At 38.0% G+C, this 27,417-nt stretch overlaps 1 pseudogene; it reads left to right on the top strand.

Moving 5' to 3' along the window:
• Window positions 1–448: 448 nt before the first annotated feature.
• On the top strand, window positions 449–27,417 carry LOC130682076 (NF-kappa-B-activating protein-like; annotated as a pseudogene).

Raw genomic sequence — 27,417 nt, 5'->3', positions numbered from 1 at the left:
TTCAATTTGTAAAAACGCATTATCTTCAAAGTGAAATAAAACGAGGTAAGCCTATATATACACTCCAACACACATACACATGTGACAGATATATGTATTACACTGGCTTTGTTGTTCATACCGATGCTCAGTGAAACGTGTTCTGGAATCAACTGTCCCTCCTCAGGGAGGTCAACCAGAGGCAGAAGAAAGAACGAGGTCTCCTGTGCAGTTTAGACGTGAGCAGCTTCACTAACCGGAACGATGGACGGATCCGCTGCTCCACCGGCCTCTTTATGCCGATACACACATCCTGTTCCTCTGGGGGACGGCCTAGGTCCGGGGGCGGGGGGGGGTTTGCGGAAGTACCCGGAACTGTTTGCAAGGTTCCGGCAGCCCGGCAGCTGAGAGCTCCTTCGGTTCCGTAAGCGCCCGTTTCTCCTGCTGTTTCGGAGAACGAGCGGCAGTGATGGCTCCGGTGTCTGGTTCGCGCAGCCCGGAGCGGGAGGCCGCAGGCTTCGGGTGGGGAACGCCGCAGTTCGTTGAAGAGCCCCAAGCCCAATAAAGCCACCCTCTCCCTGCGGCGCCGCCGCTCGCGCTCGCGTTCTTGCTCTCGGTCGGGAGACCGGAATAGCCACAGCCAAGGCTCCCGAAACCAGTCCTGTCGCTCCCGCTCGCGGTCACGCTCTCGAGAGCGGCCCTCTGCGCCACCGGTCACCCCCTTCGCTTCTGCCTCCTCGTCCGCCTATTACGGCGGCTACTCGCGCCCCTCCGGGGGCGACAAGCCGTGGCCTAGCCTTCTGGACAAGGAGAGGGAGGAGAGCCTGCGGCAGAAGTGAGTGACGCGAGCGCACCTTCGCTGTGAGGGGCCCACCTGCCTTCGGAGTCCGCCTCGTCTTTCATCTTTCTAACTATTGGCATTTCGTGCTCGCTGCCTGCCTGTGTCCATTTTCTTCCCTTCCTTCAGTCTACCCGCGACAACACCTTATTCGCCCTTTTCTTCCCTTAGACTTTCACCCACCCGAGGGCCGCATCATTCAGTGCCCTGGTCTCTCCCTACCCTCTTGTCCCCCCCCTTATTGTAGCAGACATGGCCGAGAGCCAGACCTACGGGAATTGAAGCGTTTGCTTGGTTTTGCCATAATTCGCGATCATGTTTTTATGCCCCACAAGTTCATGGAAAGGAGGAGCACTACTTAATTGATCATAAAATTAGCAGTGCCAGGCAACTTGTTGAATGGTCAGACAGGTTTGAGATACCATGATATGTAAGTGGCAATATTTTTTTAGTGAGTTGGGGAAGACTGAGATAAGGGGTTTAAATTGGAGGGTAGAAAAGCCTCTGAGAGAAGATGACTGAATGTAGAAAAACTGATCTTCTAAACTGTAGGTTAGCCTAAATTGAGAAAGGTCTTGTTGAGATCAGCCTTCATTGACAAAGACCTTGTCAGTCTTGACTATGAAAAGTGAGGTCAGGGTGTTCAGGTCTCCTATAAGGAGAGTGAGTACTGGAGTGGAAGAACGGATAAATTAAGAAGCAGAAAGGAAAAGGGTTATAACTTTCGCTGTGTAAGTGTTAATATCTAAAGCTTATATGAGTGTTAAATTATCAGGCACTGTAGTAAGTGCTTTTACATGTACTGTGTTTAAGAAAAAACAAGAAATATAAAAGTATTACAGGCATTGAGGGTCAGGTTAATGTCCAGTAGCTGGGAGATGTCTTCTTGAATCTTTTCCCTCCAGAAGTGGGAAGTAATAAGGCATAGTGATGAAGAGGAAAGGCTTCAGAATTAGATCGCCCAAGTTGATGGGAGAAGCAAAGTACGGTTGATAGCAGAACACATTTCACTGAGCATCAGTGCTTTACTAGGTAATAGTGTTAAGTTACTTAACCCCTGTGGGCTTAATTGCTTAACAACTTAAAAAGGGATAAAATTAGCACAAAGTCTCTCAGAGCTATGTGATGATTTAGGGCCTGGAACATAATAAGTAGTCCTTAATTGTTAACTGTTAGGGTTTGGTGCATGGGGGCAGAAAAAGGAAAAAGAGGCCTGAGTTAAGTTTGGAGACATAACTCTCCAAATAACATTTTTCAGGAAGTTACCCCCACACTTTGTCAATCAAAAAGCAACCAGCTTCTTAAGGGACAATCCTCACCAAAGGATGTTTGGAACCTCTCACATGAAATTTGCATTTGTACATTTAATACATATAAGATAAATAATTTATCTAAGAGTACAGATAAAGCCAGGTGGCAGCAGGGATGAGACCTTGACTGCATACTCTTTCCTGCCTGTCAGGCATTCTTTCCCCGGTATGCATGTCCCAGTTTCAGGTTTTTAAGTGTGTCCCCTTATACACTGTTTCCTCAAGGGGGTAAACTGAGTCTAACTTTGTGATTATACCACGTTTTCCCATGAATAAAGAAGTAAAAACTGGTTTATTCAATCAAACCAAAATAAATTACATTTACTTTGTAAAGGTGTTTTTTTAAAAAGAGTCACAAGCAGCTAAACTTTGTGGAATTGAGCCCTAGTTTTTTGTGTTTGTTTATTATGAGAGAGAGCAAAAATTGAGAAGAAATAAAAAATAAATGAGAAAAATTTCCCATGTCCTCCAAGAGCAGATAGAGAATATATTCCTTTTCTAAAAAGGAACTAGGGAAAACAGAGAAAACCAGCCCTGTATGCCACTGAGTACAATTTTTATTAAAAAGTTTGTTTCATTTTCAGTGCTCCTTTAATTTTCTACTTGTAATGCTTTATTTTTTAGCTATCTTCTTTAATTCCTGAGTTTCTTTGAATGGAATGTTTGACCAAATAACAAGAAGAGTTTCTCTTTACTCTCAAGAATGTGTATAAGCAAATGAAGTTACTTCCAAATGTAAAACTGTTTTCTGTCACATATTGCAGAAGATGAAATGGGCAATTAGGAGCTCTGCCGTCTTTCAGCAGAAGGGACACACTTGACAGCCTCCTAGCCTCTTTGTAGTGTATACCATTTGATAATACTATCAAAACATCAAATTCTCTGAGTTTACATTTACACAAAGTTTTCATTAATTTAAAGTTTAAAATGTAAAGGGAAAATAGGACTTAACTGGACTTCTTTGAATTTGATGATATATTTAGTAAACAGAACTTAGGCCATGGAGTTATAATTTACACACCTATATTTCTAGGAGATTAAGTGAGAAACAGGGGATTGGAGAATTGGGAGCTCCTGAAGTATGGGAACTTTCTCCAAAGAATCCAGAACCAGAGTAAGTGATTGAAAGCTTTTTGTAATAAATTCCACTTAGTGATGATAAATGATCTTTTCAATGTATTTTTAAATTCAGTTTGCTGATATTTCTTATTGAGGATTTTTGCATCTATGTTCACAAGGGATACTGGTCTGTCACTTTTTTGTAGTGTCTTTGTCTGGTTTTGGTATTAAGGTGGTGTTGGCATCATAGGATGAATGTGGAAGCTTTCCTCCCTCAGTTTTTGGAATACTTTGAGGATAGGTATTAACTCTCTAATGTTTGGTAGAATTCTCCTATAAAGCCATCTGGTTCTTGAATTTGTTTCTTGGGAGTGTTTGATTACCAATTCAATTTTGTTACTAGTAATTGGTCTGTTCAGATTTTCTTTTTCAGACTTGGAAGATTGCATGTTTCTAGGATTTATCCATTCCTTCTTGACTGTCCAATTTGTTGGCATATAATTTTATAGTAATCTCTTATAAGCATTTGTACTTTTGTGGTGTCAGTTGTAACTTCTCTTCCTTCATTTCTGAATTTGAGTCCTCCTCTTTTCTTGATGAGCCTAACTAAAAGTTTACCCATTTTGTTTATCTTTTCAAAGAACCAGCTCTTCGTTTCATTAATTTTTTGGTGTAGTTTTCTTGTCTCTATTTAAATTATTTCTACTTTAATTTTTTTTTTTTCTTCCCATTACTCACTTTAGGTCATCTTTTTCTTTCTAATTCAGTTAGGTGTAAGGTTAGATTATTTATTTGAGATTTTTCTTGTTTCTTTAGGTAGGACAATATTGCTATTCCCTCTTAGAACTGTTATTTTTGCATCCCAAAAAATTTTGAACCATTGTGTTTCTATCTTCATTATTCTACAAGTATTTTTAAATTTCCTGTGATTTTTCTTTGACCTATTGATTGTTTAGTAACATGCTGTTTAACTTCCATCTGTTGGTGTTTTTTCCAATTTTTTCCTTGTAATTGATTTCTAGTTTCATATCATCATGGTCAGAAAATTTTCAGTCTTCCTAAGTTTATTTAAGTGATTTCTATTTTTTAAAATTTATTGAGACTGGTTTTGTGGCCTAACATGTGATTTGTCCTGGAGACTGTTCCATGTGCATTTGAAAAGAATGTGTGTTCTGCTGGTTTTGGATGTAATGTTCTGTATAGGTTAAGTCCATTTGGTCTAATGTGTTGTTCAAAGCCAGTGTTTCCGTACTGATTTTCTTTCTGGATGCTCTATCTATTGATGTAAATGGGGGTATTAAAGTCCCCTACTATTACTGTATTATTGTCAAATTCACCCTTTATGCCTGTCAATATTTATATATTTAGCTAGCCCTGTGTTGGATTCCTTGGTATTTACAGCTATTATAACCTCTTCTTAGATTATCCCCCTTATTGTTATGTAATGCCCTTCTTTGTCTATTGTTACAGTCTTTGTTTCAAAGTCTATTTTGTCTGATGTAAGTATCGCTACCCCGGCTTTGCACATTCAGATAGAAAGTTCTACCACTTAAGCACCTTCACATTTAGTCTGTTTGTGTCTTTAGGTTTGATGTGAGTCTCTTGTAAGGAACATATAGAGGGGTCTTGCTTTTTATCCATTCAGTCACCCAGTGTCTTTTGCTTGGAGCATGTAGCCCATTTACATTGGAAGTAATTACTTGTAGATGTGTACTAATTGTCATTTGATTCTTTGTTTTCTGGTTGTTTTTGTAGTTCTTCTTTCTTGTTTTCTTCTCTTGCTCTCTTCCCTTGTGATTTCATGGCTTTCTTTAGTGTTATGTTTGTTTTCGTCCTCTTCATTTTTGTTTATTTATTATAGGTATTTGGTTTGTTTTTACCATGAGGTTCATATATAACATCATATGTATAGAGTTGACTTTTATAAGGTGATGGTCACTTAAGTTCCAAAACATTCTAAATGCACTACATATTTACTTGCCTCACCCCACCCATATTTTCTGTATTTGGTGTCATATTTTACATCTTATTATTTTGTGTATCTCTTAAGTAATTACTGTAGATATAATTAACTTAACTACTTTTGTCTTTTCACCTTCATACTAGCTTTGTAGGTCGTTGGTCCACTATTTTTACTACATGTTTACCTTTGCCATTGTGATTTTCCTTTCATGATTTTTCTGTTTCTAGGTATGGCCTTTTCTTTTCCATTACATAAGTCCCTTTAACATTTTTTAAAGGGCTGGTTTGGTGTTGATCAGCTCCTTTAGCTTTTGCTTTTCTGGGAAATTCCCTGTTTCTCCTTCAATACTGATTTAGAACCTTGCTGGGTAGAATAGTGTTGGTTGTAAATTTTTTTCAGTGCATCGAATGTATCATGCCACTCCTTTCTGGCCTGTAAAGTTTCTGCTGAAAATTCAGCTCATTCAAGAAATAACAATTATTGTGAGGATGTAGAGAAATGGGAAACCTCCTACACTGCTGGTGGGACTATAAATTGGTGCAGCCATTGTGGAAAGCAGTATGGAGGTTCCTAAAAAGACTAAAAATAGAAATACCATATGACTCAGTAATTCCACTTCTAGGAATTTACCTGAAAAATCACAATCTCTGATTCAAAAAGATATATGCACCCCATGTTTGTTTCATGTTATTTACAATAGCCAAGATATGGAATTAACCAAAGTGTCTGTCAATAGTTGAATGAATAAAGAAGATATGGTACATATATACAATGAAATATTACTCGAAGCATAAAAAAGAAAGAAATTATTCCATTTGCCACAACAAGGATGGAATTAGAGGGTGTTATGCTAAGTGAAATAAGACAGGCAGAAAAAGATGCCATATGATTTCACTTGTATGTGGACTCTAAAAACCAAACAAACAAAACAATCGACTCTGAGACACTGAGCAGCGACTTGTGGTTACCATGGGGGAAACTTTGGGGTGGGCGGATGAAATATGTGGTGTGGGATAAAGAGGCCCAAAATCAGGGATAAAAGTGTAGCATAGAGAATACAGTCAATTCTGTAACATTTCTGTGTCGACAGATAGTAATCACACTAGTTGGGGAGAGGATTTAATAATGTGTATAACTGTTGAATCACTGTATTGTATGCTTGAAACCATTGTGATATTGTATATCAACTATACAACAAAGTACTTCAATTTTTTAAAAATTAGTTCATAGTATTTTGGGGTACACTTACATGTAACTAGTTGTTTTTCTCTTACTGCTTTTAAGATTCTCTGTCTTCAAATATTTACATGTTGATTATAGTGTGTGGTGTGTGAATCACTTTTGGTTCATCTTATTTAGGACTCTCTTTGCTTCCTGGACTTGGATATCTCCTTCATCAAGTTTGGAAATCTTTTAGACATTATTTCTTCCAATCGGTTTTCTGTTTCTTTCATTCTTCTCCTGAAACTCTGATAATATGAATGTTAGTATGTTTGACATTCCACAGGTCCCTTAAGCTTAATATCCTCATTTATATTTTTTTGTCTTTTCCTGGTTCACTACTGTACCTTTCAGATCACTTCTGCATCATTTAATCTGCTGTTGATAACCCTATTACCTCTTAATTAAAAAAAATCTTTTTATTGACATATAGTCAACATATTAGTTTCAGGTGTACAGAATAGTGATTTGACATTTATATACATTACAAAATGCTCACCATGGTAAGTGTTGTTACCTTCTGTCACCATAAAAATATATTACAATATTATTGGCTATATTCCCCATGATTTATTTATTTTTAACTGGAAATTTGTACTTCTTAATCCCCTTCATTTATTTCACTTTCCCCTTTCCCCACCCCTCTGACAGCCACCAGTTTGTTCTCTGTATGAGTCTGTTTCTAGGTTTGTTGTTTGTTTGTTTTTTAGATCCTGCGTGTAAGAGAAATCATATGGTATTTGTGTTTCTGTGTCTGACTTATTCCACCTAGCATAATACCATCTAGGTCCATCCATCATGTCACAGATAGCAAGATTTCATTCTTTTTTATGGCTGAGTTATATTCCTTTGTGTGCATGTACCACATCTTTATTCATTCATCTATCGATGGACACTTAGGTGGGTTCCATATCTTGTCCACTGTAAATCATGTTGCAATAACCATATAGGCTCATGTACATTTTCAAATTAATATTTTCATTTTCCTCAGGTAAATACAGAAGTGGAATTACTGGATTGTATGATATTGCTGTTTTTAATTTTTTGAGTAATCTCCATATTGTTTTTCACAGTGGCTACACCATTTTGCATTCCCACCAACAGTGCACAAGAGTTCCCTTTCTTCCGCATCCTTGCCAACAGTTGCTGTTTCCTGTCTTTTGGATAGTGGCCATTCTGACAGGTGTGAGGTGATAGCTCAGTGTAGTTTTGATTTGCATTTCCCTGATGACTACTGATGCGGAGCATCTTTTCATGTTTTGTTGGCCAACTAAGTAGACAGATAAATGTGTATTCAGTTCCACCAATACATTGGATATTCACCCCTTATTGGATATATCAGTTGCAAATGTATTTTCCCATACAGCATTTATATGTGCTCTAATATAAATATCCTCTCTAATGTGTTTTCCATTTTAGTTACTTTTTAGCTCTGAATGTTTTTTTAAAATATTTTTTTATCTCTTCTTTAAAGTTCTCACTGTGTCCATCCATTCTCCTCCTGAGTTTGGTGAGCTTCTTTATGACCACTACTTTGAACTCTTTATCTGGTGGATTGCTTATCCTCTGTTTCATTCAGCTCTTTTTCTGATGTCTTTGGCTTACCTTCCCTTTGGAGTATACTGATTTCCTCATTTTGTCTGATTCTCTGTCTTTGTTTCTATGTATTAGGTAGATTAGGTATATTTCCTGGTCTTAAAGGAGTGGCTTAAAGCAGAAGATGTCCTATGGGGCCTCCTAGTGCAGACCTCCCTGATCACTTGAGTCAGGTAACACAGGGGAGTCCTCTGTGTCAGCTGCATACACCCTCCTGTTCTGCCTGGGTCACAACTGGTGTAGACATGCTGATGCACAGGGCTGTACCCTGGTCCACTGTCTGCTAGGCCTGACTGTGAGTGCTACAACATGCTGGGGTGTGGGGCTGGCATTTGGCCCATCTGCAGTTGCTGCAGCCCACTGGTGGGCAGGGTTGGCCTTCAGTGCATCTGGCCATGAGGCCCATCTGCAACAGCTACTGGCACTGGTGTGTGGAGCAGGCCTCTGCTGTGTGGGTGGCTGTGAGGTCCAGCTGTGAATGTTGCAGGTGTTCTAGTGTGTAGGGCTGATAGTCTGGGGTGGGAACACTTAGCCACTTAGCGGCTGTACTGGTGCTGGCCAGGGTCATCCACCAGGTGTGGCAGGGTGAAGAGCTAATTGGGAGGAGTTCCAGGGCAGGCAGGTTAGTGAGACAAGTCTTCAGGGGAACACCAAGGACATGCAAGTGATTCCAGTCGATAGAGAGGTCATAAATGGCAGCACCAGGTCAGCCAGGTAGAACGGAATTGAAATAAAAATGGTGTCCATCGACATTTCCATCCCAAGGGAAAATTGCTATAGATCCCTGCCCTGCCTGCACATACACAAGATTAGTCAATAGGTCATGTTCATGTATAATCCAGGCACTTTTCAAAATGCTCCCTCTGCACTGCGACTCAGAGCAAGGGATATTGTATGCACACCATTTAAGATTGGACTCACAGTTTCTCTCTGCCCTCTGGGTATCACAGACATAAGTCCTATTGGTTTTCAAAGCCAGGTATTATTGGTGCTTATCTTCCCAGTGCAGGTCCACCAGGCTGTTGTGCTTGGACCTCTTGTTTCTCAGAGAGGGTCTCTGTGGTCATGATATCCCTCCTCCTTGTGGGTCACAACCCCAGGGGTGTTCATTCTGACTAGACCATGTCTCTATTCCTCTTACCCATCTCACTGTGGCTTTTTCTTTATGTCCTTAGTTGTGTAAGATCTGTTCTTCTAGTCTTCTGTTTTTTTTCTCAGCTATAATAGCTCTATAGGTAGTTGAAGATTTTGGTGTGTCCATGGAGGGAAATAAGCTCACAATATTCCTATTATGCCATGTGGATCCCCTCTCCTATACAACATTTTCTTCATTCATTCATCCATCAGTGGACTCTTATGTTGTTTCCGTATCTTAGCTATAATAAATAATGCTGCTGTGAACATGGGGGTGCATATATCTTTTCAAGTTAGTGTTTTGTTTTCTTCAGATAAATACCTGGAAGTGGAATTTCTGGACTATATAGCTGTTGTATTTTTAATTTTTAAGGAACCTCCATACTGTTTTCCATAGCGGCTGTACCAATTTACATTCCCACCAACAGTGCATGAGGGTTCCCCTTTCTCCACATTCTCACCAACACTTGTTATTTCTTGGGTGTTTGGTAATAGCTATTCTAACAGGTGTGAGATGTTATCTGCATTTCCCTCATAATTACTGAAAATAAGCATCTTTTAATGTACCTATTTGCCATCTATATACCTTCTTTGGGAAATTTTCTATGCAGGTCCTCTGCTCATTTTTTAATTGGATTGCCTGGGTTTTTCCTTTTGCTATTTTTTCTTATTGAAGTGTAGTTGATATACAATAGTACATTGGTTTCAGGCATAAAACATAGTGATTCAAAAACTAAATTCATTAGTAAATGCTCACTCTGATAAACTGTCACACAAAGATACTACACTATTATTGACTCTATTCCCTATCCTGTACATTTATCCTCATGATTGGTTTATTTTTGTTTTTTATTGCGGAATTGTATGAGTACTTTATATATTTTGGATATTAACCCCTTACCAAATAACATAATTTACAAATAATTTCTCCCAATGTATATTCATTGTTGATGGTTGCCTTTGCTGTGAAGAAGTTTTTAGCTTGATACAGCCCCACTTGCTTATTTTTGCTTTCTTTGCTTATCCTTTTGGTGTCAGATTTAAAATCGTCTCCAAGACTATGTCAAGGAACTTCCATGGAAGAAAATAAGCTCAAGATATTCCTGTTTTGCCATGTTGATCCCCTCTCCTATACAACATTTTCTTCATTCATTCATCCACCAGTGGACAATTATGTTGTTTCCATATCTTAGCTATTGTAAATAATGCTGCTGTGAACATGGGGGTGCATATATCTTTTCAAGTGGTGTTTTCTTTTCTTCAGATAAATACCTGGAAGTGGACCTATGTTTCCTTCTGGGAGTTTTATGGTTTTAGGTCTTAAATTCAACTCTTTAATCCATTTTAAATAATGTTTTTGTATGGTGTGAGATAGTGTTCCATTTTCATTCTTTTGCATATGGCTGTCCAATTTTCCCATTACCATTTATTGAAAAGATTGTCTTTCCCAATTATATATTTTTGCCTCCTTTGTTGTAAACTAATTGACCATATATGAGTAGGTTTATTTCTGAGCTCTCTGTTCTATTCCCAGAGGCATTTTTAAAAATGAATATTCCAATATGGTTTTGTTCAGAAGATTTTCCTATATCAAATTATCTGAAGGCTTAATGCTTTCTCTTTTTCCTAACTTTTTCTCTCTTTGGTGCTATTGATAAGCTTCTTCCTCCCTGTCTTCCATTTCTGTGTCATCTTTAGGTTAAGTTGATACATTGAGTTTACAAGTAAACTTGTCATTTTTGATGGGGTGATAAAGCATTATTATCTAAAGTTATTCTTATAGATGCCTTTGGAAACACTCATAGAATCTGCATTCGAAAAATTAAGAGTTCGAAGGAACCCTAAGAATAATTTCTAGGCAATTCCTGAATTGTTCCGGATGTGATCTTCAGAGGAAAAGATTATATGATATAGAAATTCCCTTTTAAATTATTGTAGAATTTTAATAACGCCCATTTGCAGAATTTTTTGCAACAGAATGATATCTTCTGCTGTAGTTTGTCAGGTGCTTCATGCTCTGGGGAGACAGACAGGTGCTGCTCTGCCGTGTGGCCTTTGCACACAGAGAATAGAGTTAGGAAGTCCTCCCACAGCCTTCTTGACTACAGTTCTTTGAGTTTCCTTATGGTTCATGACCTTCACCCGGTGGTTTCTTTTGAAAATACTAATCTCATGTGCTGCTTTCACTCAGTAAATACCACTTTGTAAACTCTAAGGCATTATGCAATGTAAACGATTATTATGTGATTATGAAGGTGGTAGATCCTTGAACTGTACAATTGTAAATGCAGTCCAGTGTTTGATTTTAATGTTTCTCAATCAATTTGTTCCTGAAAATTTTCAAGCCTATACTTTTATACTCCATGGTCTATATTTCATCACTTTTCTGATGCTTATAACTGTTTTCTTTAAATTCACCTCTGATGAACATACACCAGTAGAGGACGAAGGGCCAAAGAAACGTACCACTTCGTCTTCTACCTGAGAAGGTATTCTTTAAATACAGAGCTTTTTTTATTGAGGAGTTACAAAACACATTTATATATAGTTGAATATTGGACGTCGCTTTTATTCAAATTGCCTGTCATATATTCCTTTCCAGTATTTCAAATATAATAAAATTGGTACTCAGAAATTCCTCTTTAGAAGTAAGTTTTTTATTTCTGCTTTATGTAGAAGAAAAGAAGAAGAAGAAATCTAGTCATTCAAAAGAAAGGTCCAAGAAAATGAGAAAGAAAAACTCATCTAAAAGAAAACATAAGAAGTATTCTGATGATAGTAACAGTGACTCTGATTCTGAAACAGACTCCAGTGGTAAGAAAGACAGCATCATTCTGCAAACCTAGCTTCCAACCAAGTTGTGGTTCTTAAAGCTTATTTTAGAGGAAGGTTTTAAAAACAACAATAAGGGACAAGAGTTTATGAACACTCACTCACTGTGCCAGCCACCCTGCTTAGTACTTGATATTCACTATTGCTGTTCAGTACACACAGTGGTAACTGTTGGATACATCTTAGAGATGGGAAATGGAGGCAATAGAGCAGTTTCCAAGTACCGCACTCAGGGACACACAGTTGGGATTCACACCTAAGCAGTATGGCTCCAGATTGGTTGTGTGTATCGCACAAGGCATGTGGCATGGGAGCAAGTTGGGGTTGGGTTCTGAGACACGTGGTGCTGAACCAAACCATACAGGCTGTGTCTGCTCAGCAGAGCAGCTCTTCTGTGAAATTCTCACACTCAGTGGGCACCTTTGTGCAGTTTTCAAAAAGGCACATCGTAAAAGACCGCTTCCCAGCAGCTGATTGTGAAAGACACCTCCTGTAGGGTGGCACATCACAATAAGCCATCCTTTTGTGCCCTCTCCTGGCTGATGCTGGACAGAGGGTGCCTCCACTGGGGACACATGACACAAAGGTGCTCCTTCCGCTGATGTCACCAGGGTTTCCTGGCCCCCCTTGTCACTTTCCTTCCTCACTGCCGGAAGACTGAACTTCTGTAAAGCACAAATCCTAGGAGGTCAGTCCCCTACTTAAAGTCCCTCAGTAGCTCTCCATAGCCGTCAGGGTGAAGTTGGGTCCTGACCGATGCCTCAGTAATCACATAGACCTGGGTCTCTCTCTTGCAGCATCCTGTAGCCTGAGAACTACTTTCTGTCTCCTCAGTATTCCATGGCCTTTCTCTTGATTCTGTTACTTGGCACAGAGAGTCTTATCTGCCCACGACACCAGACCCTCCCTCCATGTGGCTTGGCTTACTCATCTCAGCAATGGGTGTGCATTGCTTTTCTAAAAACCTGGTTTTTGAAAGAACTAGCTTAAGAATCACCTTCTCCTGGGCAACCATTCCTCAATTACCCTCCCCAAATCAGCCTGCTTTTGAGACTCCTCTATATGCCCAGAGCACCCAAGATTTTAACATTTGTTAGCATTTTGACATATTTGTTTAAAAAATGTGAGTTTTTGTGGAGATACTGAAAGTAAATTACAAATATCACTGTACCATCCTAAATATTTCTGTATACACCTCTAGAACACAAGGACATTTCCTACTTAATCACAATACTATTATCTCATACAGTAAAATTAATAACATCGTCCTGTATCACCTAATACTTTGTGTGACTTTAATTCTGTGTCCCCAATGCCTAGCACATTTTGTGATGAGTAGCAATAAATGTTTGAATTAATTTCTATGTTTCAGCAAATCAGGCAACAGGATATTTATCTACTCAAAAGTTTTGGGGTTTTAGAGTTTAATTTTTTTAAACTATAATGTGGTTTAATTTGCAGATGATGATGCAAAAAGGAGAGCAAAGAAAGCCAATAAAACAGAAAAGAAGAAATGCAAATTGTCAGTTTTTTCCTTCAATTTTTATTTTGAAATGTTCAAATATATATAAAGTTATGTAAGATATTAAGTAAAATAATATGATGATCCCCCATGTAACTATCACCCAGCTTGATAATTATCAACTCACAGGAAGTCTCCAGTGACCCCATTATTTTGAAACCAATCCAAGATATCATTTCATTAGTAAACCAGCATGTTTCTCTAAAAGATAGATGTTAGTTTTGTAAAAAAAACTGTAAGCACAATATTACTATCATGTCTGAAATATTTAACAGTAATTTGTCAGTTCTCAGTTTCTTGTCCAGTTTATTCAAATTGGGACCCAAAGTGCAATTGGTTGATATATCTTGTACATCTCTTTAAATCAATAGGTTCCCCTTTTTGTTCCTGCATTTTATTCATTGAAGAAATCAAATCATTTACCTCAGAATTTCCTGCAGTATGAATTTTGCTGACCATAGTCTTATAGTGTACTTTTAACATGTTCTCTGGCTTCTATGTTTCCTATAGATTGATAGTTAGGTCTAGAGACTTGATGAGGTTCAGATGTAAATTTTTGGCAGGAGTACTTTTTAGCTGGTATTGCATACTTCTATCAGGAGGAAAATAATGTCTGGTTGTCTCTCTTTGTCATACTAACAGCCATTGATGGTCATTGCCTAAGTGGGATTGCAAAATATTGATAGTCTAATTCTGGCCTACATTCTTCATTTATTAGGTAGATAATTCTATAAAAGAAGCCTACCCTCAGCTATTTGGTTACCATGAAATTTAGTTTATATAACAAGGGCACAATAATGGCTTACTTCAATTTTTTTTGTTTTATGACTTTTCAAAATAATGATTTGGTTTCACTTCCTTGATTATGAAAACAAATTTGATACGTATTTAAGCTATTACACTTTAAATTATTGATGCTCAAATTGGTAAAAGCTGTTTTTTAAACACTTTATTTCCATTATCTTTCCGTAACATGAAAATTGTATTTCATTTGTCTCTGAAGGGATCCTTTTTTATCTCACATTTTTTAATTTTGTTATCATTAACCTACAATTACACGAAGAACATTATGTTTACTAAGCTCCCCCTTCACCAAGTCTCCCCCACAAACCCCATTACAGTCACTGTCTATCAGTGCAGCAAGATGCTGTAGAATCATAACTTGTCTTCTCAATGTTGTACAGCATTCCACATTTACCCCCTCCACATTATACATGCTAATAGTAATGCCCCCTTTCTTTTTACCCACCCTTATCCCTCCCTTCTCAACCTTCCTCCCCAGTCCCTTTCCCTTTGGTAAGTGTTAGTCCACTCTTGGATCCTGTGATTCTGCTGCTGTTTGGTTCCTTCCATTTTTCTTTGTTCTTATACTCCACATATGAGTGAAATCATTTCGTACTTGTCTTTCACTGCCTGCCTTATTTCACTGAGCATAATACCCTCTAGCTCCATCCATGTTGTGGCAAATGGTAGGATTTGATTTCTTCTTATGGCTGAATAATATTCCATTGTGTATATGTACCACATCTTCTTTATCCATTCATCTAATGACGGACACTTAGATTGCTTCCATTTCTTGGCTATTGTAAAGAGTGCTGCGATAAACATATGGGTGCATCTGTCTTTTTCAAACTGGGCTGCTGCATTCTTAGGGTAAATTCCTAGAAGTGGAATTCCTAGGTCAAATGGTATTTCTATTTTGAGCTTTTTGAGGAACCTCCATACTGCTTTCTACAATGGTTGAAATAATTTACATTCCCACCAGCAGTGTAGGAGGGTTCCCATTTCTGCACAACCTCACCAACATTTGTTGTTTGTCTTTTGGATGGTATCCATCCTTACTGGTGTGAAGTGATATCTCATTGTGGTTTTAATTTGCATTTCCCTGAAGACAAGCGATGTGGAACATCTTTTCATGTGTCTGTTGGCCATCTGAATTTCTCCTTTGGAGAACTGTCTGTTCAGATCCTGTGCCCATTTTTTCATTGGATTATTTACTTTTTGTTTGTTGACGTGTGTGAGCTCTTTATATATTTTGGATGTCAACCCTTTATTGGATCTGTCATTTATGGATGTATTCTCCCATCCTGTAGTGTACCTTTTTGTTGTATTGGTGGTGTCCTCTGCTGTGCAGAAGCTTTTCAGATTGATAATGTTCCACTTGTTCATTTTTGCTTTTGTTTCCCTTGTCCGGGGAGATATGTTTGGGAAGAAGCCACTCATGTTTATGTCCAAGAGATTTTTGCCTATGTTTTTTTCTAAGAGTTTTGTTTTCATTACTTACATTCACGTCTTTGATCCATTTTCAGTTTACATTTGTGTATGGGGTAGGACAGTGATCCAGTTTCATTCTCTTATGTGTAGCTGCCCAGTTTTGCCAGCATGATCTGTTGAAGAGACAGACATTTCCCCATTGTATGTCCATTGCTCCTTTATCGTATATTAGTTGACCATCTGTGTTTGGGTTAATGTTTGGAGTCTCTATTCTGTTCCACTGGTCTGTGGCTCTGTTCTTGTGCCAGTGCAAAATTGTCTTGATTACTATGGGTTTGTAGTAGAGCTTGAACTTGGGGAGTGAAATCTCCTCCCACTTTATTCTTCCTTCTCAGGACTGTTTTGGCTATTTGGTGTCTTTTGTTGTTCCATATGAATTTCAAACTATTTGTTCCTGTTCATTGAAGAATGCTTTTGATAATTTGATAGGCATTGCTTCAAATCCATATATTGCTTTGGGCAGGATGGCCATTTTGACAATATTAATTCTTCCTAGCCAAGAGAATGCGGTGAGTTTCCATTTTTTAGTGTCCTCTTTAATTTCTCTTAAGAATGTCTTACACTTTTCAGGGTATAGGTCTTTCACTTCCTTGATTAGGTTTATTCCCAGGTATTTTGTTCTTTTTGATGCAACTGTGAATGGAATTGTTTTCCTGATTTCTCTTTCTATTAGTTCATTGTTAGTCTGTAGGAAAGCCACAGATTTCTGTGTGTTAATTTTGTGTCCTGCAAATTTGCTGAATTCCAATATTAGTTCTACTAGTTTTGGAGTGGAGTCTTTAGATTTTTTTGTGTACAATATCATGTCATCTGAAAATAGTGACAGTTTAACTTCTTCTGTACCAATCTGGATGCCTTGTATTTCTTTGCTTTGTTGAATTGCCATGTCTGGGACCTTCAGTACTATGTTGAATTACAGTGAGGAGAGGGGCCATCCCTGTCTTGTACCAGATCTCAGAGGTAAAGCTTTCAGCTTCTCACTGTTCAGTATGATGTTGACTGTGGGTTTATCATATATGGCCTTTTTATGTTGAGATACTTGCCCTCAATGCCCATTTTGTTGAGAGTTTTTTTCATGAATGGATGTTGAAGTTTGTCAAATGCTTTTTCAGCATCTATGTAGATGATCATGTGCTATTTGTCCTTTTTCTTAATGTGATGGATGATGTTGTTGGATTTTCAAATGTAATGTAACATACTTGCATCCATGGAATTTATCTCACTTGGTCATGATGTATGATCCTTTTGATGTATTTTTGAAATCAGTTTGCTACTTTTTTGTTGAGTATTTTTGCATCTACGTTCATCAGGGATATTGGTCTGTAATTTTCTTTTGTTGTGGGGTCTTTGCCTGGTTTTGGCATTAGGGTGATGTTGGCTTCATAGAAGAGTTTGGGAAATTCTCAACGGTTCTGTTTTTTGGAAATCTTTAAGGAGAATGGGTATTATGTCTTCTCTGTATGTCTGATACATTTCTGAGGTAAATCCACCTGGCCTGAGGATTTTGTTCTTGGGTAGTTTTTTTGATTACTGATTCAGTTTCTCTGCTGGTAATTGGTTTGTTTAGATTTTCTGTTTCTTCCTTGGTCAGTCTTGGAAGATTGTATTTTTCTCGGAAGTTTTCCATTTCTTCTAGGTTCTCCAGCTCTTAACATATAGGTCTTCATAGTAGTCTCTAATAATTCTTTGTATTTCTGTGGAACGCACTGTGATTTTTCCGTTCTCGTTTCTGATTCTGTTGATGTGTGTTGACTCTCTTTTTCTCTTAATAAGTCTGGCTAGAGGCTTGTCTATTTTGTTTATATTCTCAAAGAACAAACTCTTGGTTTCATTGATTTTTTTCTATTGTTTTATTCTTCTCAGCTTTATTTATTTCTTCTCTGATCTTCATTATTTCCCTCCTTCTGCTGACTTTAGGCCTCATTTGTTCATTCCTGGAGATAATTTATCTCTCTCTGCATCAGATTCTATGCATTCCTGTTCCCTGGTTTCTGTTCCATCTATGGCTTCTTGCCTCTCATCCGTTCTTCTTTTAAATCCTTACAGAGATTATTTTATTTCTGTAGTCTCCCTCCCTACTTTGTCCGTTAGCTCTTGCATTTTTCTCTGCAGCTCCTTCTGTATGGTTATGACCTTTATTTTGCATTCTTTTTCAGGGACATTGGTTAGGTCTATCTCTCCATGCTCCTTCTCAGCGGTTGTTCTTTTTCCAATTTTGATCATTGTGATGTTAGACTATTCATTTTGGATTTTTCTTCCTTCTTTAAATATGCCTGGATTGCTATATACTTTGCTCTTATGACTGCTTTTGCTGCATCCCACACAAGTTGAGGCTTTCTGTTGTTGTTGTCATTTGTTTCCATATATTGCTTGATCTCTATTTTAATTTGTTCATTTATCCATTGATTATTTAGAAGCATGTTGTTAAGCCTCCATGTGTTTGTGAGCCTTTTTGCTCTCTTTGTACAATTTATTTCTAGTTTTATACCTTTGTAGTCTGTAAAGTTGGTTAGTAGGAGTTCAATCTTTTTTAATTTACTGTGGCTTCTTTTGTGGCTTAGTATGTGGTCTATTCTGAAGAATGTTCCATGTGCACTTGAGAAAAATGTGTATTCTCTTGCTTTTGGATGTAGAATTCTGTAGATGCCTTTTAGGTCCATCTGTTCTAGTGTGTTGTTCAGTGCCTCTGTATCCTTACTCATTTTCGGTCCGGTGGATCTATCCTTTGGAGTGAGTGGTATGTTGAAGACTCCTAAAATGTGTGCATTACATTCTGTTGCCTCCTTTAATTCTGTTAGTATTCGTTTCACATATGTTGGTGCTCCTGTGTTGGGTGTATATATATTTATAATGGTTAAATCCTCTTGTTGGATGGAACCCTTTATCATTATGTAAAGTCCTTCTTTATCTCTTTTGCTTTCTTTGTTTTGAAGTCTATTTTGTCTGCAAATACTAGTACTGCAACACCTGCTTTTTTCTCCTGGTTGTTTGCATGAAACATCTTTTCCCATCCCTTGACTTTTAGTCTGTGCATGTCTTTGAGTTTGAGGTCAGACTCTGGTAAGCTGCATATAGAAGGGTCTTGCTTTTTTATCCATTCTATTACTCTGTGTCTTTTGATTGGTACATTCAGTCCATTTGCATTTAGGGTGATTATTGAAAGATATGTACTTATTGCCATTGCAGGCTTTAGATTCATAGCTACCAAAGTTTCAAGGGTAGCTTCTTTAGTATTTTACTGTCTAACTTAACTCGCTTAATGAGCTCTTATAAACACTGTCTGATGGTTCGTTGTTTCTCTCCCTTCTTATTCCTCCTCCTCCATTCTTTATATGTTGGGTGTTTTATTCTGTTCTCTTTTGTGTTTCCTTTGACTGCTTTTGTGTGTAGTTCATTTTATTTTCTGCCTTTATTTAGTATTTGGTTGTTCTGCTTTCTTTGCTGTGATTTTATTTTCTCTGTTGACATCTGTTTACCCTTCAGAGTGCTCCAATCTAGAGAAGTCCCTCTAAAGTACCCTACAGAGGTGGTTTGTGGGAGGCAAATTCTCTCACCTTTTGCCTGTCTGGGAATTGTTTAATCCCTCCTTCATATTTAAATGACAATCCTGCTGGACATAGTATTCTTGGTTCAAGGCCCTTCTGTTTCATTGCATTAAACATATCATGCCATTCTCCTCTGGCCCATAAGGTTTCTGTTGAGAAGTCTGATGATAGCCTGATGGGTTTCCCTTTGTAGATGACCTTTTCCCTCTCTCTCGCTGCCTTTAATACTCCGTCCTTGTCCTTGATCTTTGCCATTTTAATTATTATGTGTCTTGGTGTTGTTCTCATTGTTTCCCTTCTGTTGGGAGTTCTCTGTACTTCTGTGGTCTGAGCGACTATTTCTTCCCCCAGTTTGGGGACGTTCTCAGCAATTATCTCTTCAAAGACACTTTCCATCCCTTTCCCTCTCTCTTCTTCTTCTGGTACCCCTATAATGCGGATATTGTTCCTTTAGGATTGGTCACCCAGTTCTCTTAATATTGTTTCATTCCTGGAGATCCTTTTATCTCTCTCTGCGTCAGCTTCTATGCGTTCCTGTTCTCTGGTTTCTATTCCATCAATGGCCTCTTGCATCTTAGCCATTCTGCTTTTAAATCCTTCCAGAGATTGTTTCATTTCTGTAGTTTCCCTTTCTACTTTGTCCGTTAGCTGTTGGATTTTTCTCTGCAGCCCCATCAGCATGGTATGACCTTTATTTTGAATTCTTTTTCAGGGAGATTGGTTAGTTCTATCTCTCCGCGCTCCTTTTCAGGGGTTGTCTCTGTGATTCTAGTCTGGATCAAATTATTCTGCCTTTTCATGGCAATAGAGGTAGTTGTGTGGAGCTGTCGCGTGTGTCGGCTGGGAGAACATCCCTTCTTGCTAGTTTGTGGCCTTCCTCTCCTGGGAGAATGGCGACCCCTAGCGGCCTCTGCTGGGCAGCTGCATGCAGATAGGGTCTCTGATTCCTGCCTGGTCACTGTAGATCTCCGCAAGGTTGCTGTGGGTGTGGCCGCTCTCAGGCTGCTGCTCCGCTGAGGCAGAGACCCCCTCTTGGAGGGGGAATAGGCGGGAGGCTGTTTATCGCCATGAGGGACCTCAGAGCTGTGCTGCCGCCTGGGTGGTTAGGGTGCCTGGAGTTCCCTGAGATTCCCAGCTTCTGGGCTAAGTGTCCTGGGATGCTTCCGTCCAGCTGTGGGTACCCTGTTCCTTTAAGACTTTGAAAAACTACTTGCTTTTCTTTTGTCCCAGGGGCACTGGCTGCAGGGAGGCACTCACAGGTTACTGTCCTGTTTCCCTATTATCCAGCACCCCACGCACTGTGTGTCTGTGCTTCTTGTGCAGATGACTAGGGCTGGTTATTTAGCAGTCCTGAGCTTCCTCTCCCTCCCCACACTGATTCCTCTCCTCCCACTGGGAGCTGGGGTGAGGGGCGCTTGTGTACGGACAAGCCATACCTTGTACCTTACCCCCTTCATGCGGCGCTGGGTCCTTGCAGGTGTATATGTTTCCTGGCTGTTATCCTGAATCTTCTGGTCTCTCTTTTAGGGATTGTTGTATTTGTTGTATTTTCAAAAATTTATATGGTTTTGGGAGATTTCCACTGCTCTGCTCACGCTGCCATCTTGGCTCTGCTCCCCTGTAGGAATCTTTTTAATAGGGAAACATGATTTAGTTAAATAAGTTAGAAAAAAAATTAATAAAAATCCTTTAACAAGTTTGAATAAGATGAGAATTTAAATCATTTTAATCAGTCTTTTCATTGCCTTGACAAAATGAGATGGCCTTTAACATGGGAATATTAAATCAATTTGTGTCAAATTATAATCATTACAGGAAGAAATTCAAGAAAAAGAAGTCAAAGAAGAGCAGAAAGATTCCAGTGATTCAAGCTCTAAAGCTTCTCAAGAAGAGTTTCTGGGGTACCCCTGGAATGATTGATTAAGTAGGTTGCTTCTGATAGACCCAGATTCAAAACCCAGGAAGCATACTAACCGAGTAGTCAAAGTGTGAGTATGTTTCTGAACATCCTTCAAGCAGAGCCTGAAGGACTCTCAGATTTAGTCGGCCCAGAGGCTCCAAAAACACTTGTCTCTCAAGATGATAAACTTCTGAAGTAAGTAACAGTATATTTATAATATCTAAAGTACCTTCCCAAAAGTATGGCCCTAACTTACCTTTCTAAGCTTATCTCCTTCTACTCCTTTGTTTATACCCCAGGTTCCAACTGAGAAGAACTGAAACTTCCCTGTATTTACTGTTCACTTTCCGACTTTGTGCCTTGTTCACCTTATTTCTTCTCCCAACATGCCTTACCTTCTATTCCCAGCCCTGGTTTCTTTACTGCCTCCAATCTCGCCCTGTTAAAATCCTTACCTTCCGTCAAAGCCCTTTTCAAAAGGACGGGGCATGTGCAGATTCCCAGTACCTTTCCTCCATAGGTAGGTATGATTCCTATCCCTCTTTAATCCTGTAGTCTTCACAGCATTTTCTATTTCTTTTGTGCAGTGTATTGTATATCCTATTTTGTGTTGCTATTAATATCCTTATTAATATGTAAATTCCACAAGAGCAGATATTACTTTTATATTACAGGCTTTGAGTTTAATAGGTATTCAAGAAGTAGTCAGTGAATTAAATGAAGGGATGGTAGTTTTTAAAGTCCCATTGAATGAACATTAATACTTGTTATTATATAGCATTGTTATTGGTTATAAGTCTAAAAGGTATGCAAATTTGAGATACATTTTTTCTTTTTTTATTGAAGTATAGTTGATGGAGAAATTTATGTTGGTTTCAAGTATACAGCACAGTACTTCAGGAATTACACACATTATTAAATCCTCACCCCAATGAGTGCAGTTAATATCTGTCAACATAGGAAGATGTTACAGAATCATTGACTATATTCTCCATGCTGCACTTCCATCCCCATGACCTATTTATATTATGATTGAGATTTTTGTACCCCTTTATCTCTCTCACCCTCCCCACTCACCCACCCCAACCCTTCCCCCATGGTAACTACCAGTCACTTAGCTCTGTGTCTCTGAGTCTACAGCTGTTTTGTACATTCTGTTTTGTACTGTTTTTAGATACCATGAATAAGTCATATGGTATTTGTCTCTCTGCCTGGCTTATTTGTCAATGTTGTCACAAATGGTCCGGTTTCTTTATTTTTTTAAGACTGAATAATGTTACATTGTCTATATGTATCACATCTTCTTTATTCATTCATCTGTTGATGGACACTTTGGTTGCTTCCAGAGATATATTATTTCTTTACTTTTTTTTAATAGAAAAGGAATTCACTAGAGGCAGAAGCCATAAACTCAAGGTCTATGGGGATAAGTTGATGGTTATAAATCTGTACTCAATACCATAGTTCTTTTGTTCTTCCAAAGTATGTCTGTATTTCTGGATAGTTATTTAGGACACAGTGCAATGTTCACTAACTCAAGAAAAGTAATACTGGGTTTCTCAGCATGCTGCCACTCAGCAACAGTTATTCCTACTGTTTTGTGAGGGAAGGTGGTTTTTTTGTGCTTTCTTTAGAAGATCACCTTTTTGTAATGGACCTTTTTTGAATTCAGAATTACTTTGTAGCTATGATCATGCGCTGCTACCTGGTGAAGGTACAGCTATGACTGAACATGTAAAAGCTGGAAACATACCCCACAAAGAGGTGAAATTAGCTTGACAAGTGAAGAAATTGCATCATTTGAGCACTCAGGCTATGTAATGAGTGGCAGCAGGTATGTTCTTTCCACTGAGGTCTGTTTCCATGATTAGATATTTTCCTCTTTCTTAGTTCCAGAATTATGTTTTGGTGATTGGTTTTCATTAAGTGACTTTTCCAAATGAAAAGTAGAACATAAATATTAGTTTAGTATTGGTTTTATTGTTACAAATGTGGTTGCCTAAAATTCCAAATATGTATGTACCTCTGCCTCAAACTCAGTTGTATCTTCAGCTTCAAAGAATCCATCTTTCCAGTGTCCTTTCCTAGTTTGTCTTTTAGTTTAGACAGTTTATCCTCTGAGGATATAGTTAAATTCAGGTATTTATCATTGCCCTATGAGGAATGTGGCATTCTGGTAGTTAGGAAAGCATTTTCATAAGTCAGTGTTCCTGTTTTCTGAGTTTTTCTCCAGTTCTCTGTGGAGTCAGAGAATGTGGACCCTGTAGTTCTCTGTGAACACTGAGATTTGAGAGCAGAAAATGGTAATGACAGACATCAGATTCAGCATGGGAAAATGAATATAAAGTTATGGAAGATAAAGAAAAGTACCAGGAGGAAAAGGAATAATGAACTGATAGGGCATCAGGACCAAAACAAAACTGAATTTTGGATTTTTTTTAACTTTTATGGGCTTTTAAAGCAGGTGTATATTTTTAAATGACGTTGGAGGCAAAAGTGTGCGGAACCCCTGGAGCACCTCCAGAATCTTGGAATTCTGAGGATCAACATTTGAAAATGTTATATCTGAGTTGTAGCACAGTATGATAAGAAAAATAAATTAGAGGCATAAGAATTGGAAAGGAGGATGTAACTCATTTTTTGTGAATATGATTTTTTACATAGAAAAATGATTTTACATAAAAATATGAATTTTTTCATAGACACATACTAAAGAATCTTCAGATGAATTATAAATAATAGAAGGGAGTAACAAATGGTTGGATGTAAGGTTATCCAGCACAAAAATCAGCTGCATTTTTGTGTACCAGGAAACAACTAGAAAACGTATTAAGTAAAAAGGAAACATTTATATTAAGTTCAGAGAATATGAAGGATTTAGGAATAAACCTTAAGAAAACACATCCAATGCCTCTGTAGGGAAAACTATAAAGCACTTTTAAGAGACATTAAAGAAGACCTAAATGAATGGAGAGGTACCTTGTCCCAGGATAGGAAGGCAACATTGTAAGTTTTTTCCAAGTTTATCTGTTCATTCAGTGCAGTTCTAATCAAAATCACAGAGTTTTTCATGAAACTTAATAAGATGGCTCTGAAATTGATGTGTCAGATGAGAGAGCCGAAAAGAATGGCCAGGTCACTTCTGAAGAAGAATAGGAAGATGAGATTTGCCCTACCAGACATGAGGATCTATTATGAAACATGGCACTTTAGAAAGCATGGAGGGAACAAACGAGTTGTTCAGTGGGATGAAGTAAAGAGCCCAGAGGTAGAGCCATACATGTATGGACATCGTTTTATGAAAGAGATGGCATGTCAGATCAGTGGGGAAAGAAAGGTATATTCAGTAAATGGAGGAGGAAAAATGGTTATCCATATGGAAAACGAAGTAGAACCCTCACCAAAATCATACAGCTTAAGGACTTAAATGTCAAAACAACTTTAACCCTCCTTGTATAAAATATGAGCAGATATCTATTATATCTTAGGGTGGGAAAGCATTTCTTAAGGAAAACAATAAACATATACTAATCAAAATAAAATGACAAGTTCCAAGCTAGGATAACGTCTTGCAGTACACACAACTGATAAAGAGTTAGTACTGAGAATCTTTAAAGAATACCTGTAAATAACTCAAAAGAAGAACGAGAGAAAGACACAAGCAGGCATTTGATAGAAGAAGAAATATATGTGGCCTACACATATACAAAAATTACTCACTATCATGGGAACTGAAGATCAAAAGTGTACTGATGTACCATTTTACACCCATTTGATAGATAAAAATTCAAACAATGCCAAGCATTTGAGAGGATGTGGGTCTACAGGATCTCTTAAATATTGCTAATAGTGATATAAATTGGTACAGTCATTTTAGAAAACAGTCTGAGATTGTCTTGGGAAGTTGAGCATTCATATGCTTTCTGACCCAGCAACTCTATACCTAGAAACCCAGGAGAAAATCTTTCCCATGTACTAGGAGATGTGAGCATAGATGTTTATTTCAGCATCATTCACGTAGCACTTCTTTCAAATAAACAGCCCTGCTCACTGTACCCTGAGCAACCTAAGTGCATTGTCATCTCTTTGACTGTCCATCCTGCCACTCCCCAAGCTTCACACTAACTTAAAATGATTTTCCCCTCTTGCCCTTACTTGGTTTTCTCTACTTTCCGAGACATAGCTACAGCTTAATTTTGAACTGGTTTTGTGGGATTGAGTTACATACACAGTTGACCCTTGAACAATGCAGGAGTTGGGGTACCAATCCCCATGCAGTCCAGATTATATAACTTTTGGCTCCCTACAAACTTTATGAGTAGCCTACTGTTGTCCAGAAGCCTTACAGATAACATAAACACGTATTTTATATGTTATATGTATTATATACTGTTGTATGCTTAGAATAAAATCAGCTAAAGGAACAACAGTGTTTTTTCAAATTGTTACAAATCTACAAAAAACTTCTAAGTATATTTATTGAAAATAATCCGCATATAGGTGGACCCTCAAATCCATGTTGTTCAAGAGTCAACTGTGCATTAAAGAGGCAAGTTTTCATGAAATTTTCCCTCCAAACCAGTAGGCCTTTTGAAAGTAATGTAACGGTTTCCCTCTGCCTCTGCCCTTATACTTCCGTATTTGACCCTTGTGTTACATCTCTATTTTCTGAGATACTACTGGATTCTAAGGAAGTTAAATTCATCCATAAAACTCACTAGAGACTCAACGATAGTTTTAGACTTGGTTCATTTGGTTATATGATAAGTTAGAACTTTGAAGAATTTTGAGTTGATCATCAACTTAAATCTTTTCATCTGTTCTACTATTAATTCCACAAAGGCAAATGCTACATATCATATAGAAAGTTTAATAATTTTCCCGTTTCTGATTGTTCTACAGGAAACAACAGAAATAGACTTATGCCTGTAGTATCTGAAATTTAATACATTCCTGATGTTGACAGAGCCTCAGAAATCATTATTTGAATACTAGAAATGAATCAAAGGATGCATCAGTTGATAAAACAAGTGATCTTTTAAAAATTGAACCCATAAACCGTTCCTATTTGTCAGCTTTCAAAATAGAACACCCTTTGTTAAAAAATGATTAGTGTGGAAGTACCATGAGAAGAATTCCTGAGAAATTAAGCCAAAAATAAAATTATCTCCAGGCATCACCAAATGGAGGCTGTGCAACTGCAGAAAGAAAACCAGATCAATCATGCTGATGAGAAGAGAGCCCTGGCATCCTTTAACTAAGAAGAGAGGTGAAAGAGAGAAAATGAGATCCTGGCCAGTGTTTGAGATATGGTATACAAAAAAAAATTAAAGGGAAAGATGACAAATAAGTATTTCCTAATTGTTCAGCAGACATTTTTAACAACAAGAAAGAAAGTATAGGATACACACACACGCAAATATATACACAAAAAGATTACTATGATTTGAAATATTTCAGTGCTACTGTGCCTTCTATTTAATTCCTTCAGTCCTTCAGTTAGAAGCTGATCATTGGTAGAACTTTAGCATGTTCCTTGGGTTATTTTGGATTGTCCATAATAACTTTCTGGTTTAAATATCGAGATTATGAATGGAATCATACCGGGGGAGGTGAAATTGAGAGAAAGTGTCAGTGAGAGAGAAACTTTACTCTCACACCATGGGACAGTACTACTATTAGCTCCATGTGATTCCCCACCCTCACCCCCACCCCAAATGCACTCATGGGAAATTATTATTCATGTACATTGAATATGTTACAAATGGACTTGTAGAAACTCACAGGGGGCCACTTTTGTTAACAGAATGAATGCATTGCTGAAAAAAGCAAATCTGGAATTTGGAAATTGGCTTGTATAATACCATATATAGTCTGCTCTGGAAATTATGTATATTGGTTTTAGTCCCTACCTCCACCCCCAAACCAATAAACAAACCAAAAAGCAGACAAACCCATAGACTTATTGAGTTGAAAATGTGAACATTAGTTATTAAAATTCTTAATAGGTTACTTAAAAATGGTTTTCAAATATAAACTATTGGGACTACTGTTGTTCCAATGTAAGTACCTTATTTCCATCTAAGCTGTGCTTAGGTCACTGTTTGAATACTGGAAATGATTGACAGTGAACTATGATCACGTTTTGTAAGGATAAAGCTACAGTGATGTTGAACATATTTTAAGTCTGTCTGTTATGTAATAAGCACATTTCATTTTAAACATTATTAAACCTTTCAGTTTA

Source organism: Manis pentadactyla, chromosome Y (genome assembly GCF_030020395.1).
Source record: "Manis pentadactyla isolate mManPen7 chromosome Y, mManPen7.hap1, whole genome shotgun sequence".
NCBI lineage: Eukaryota > Metazoa > Chordata > Mammalia > Pholidota > Manidae > Manis > Manis pentadactyla.
Note: the sequence above shows the minus strand (reverse complement) of the source record. Positions and strands in the feature narration are given on the sequence as shown.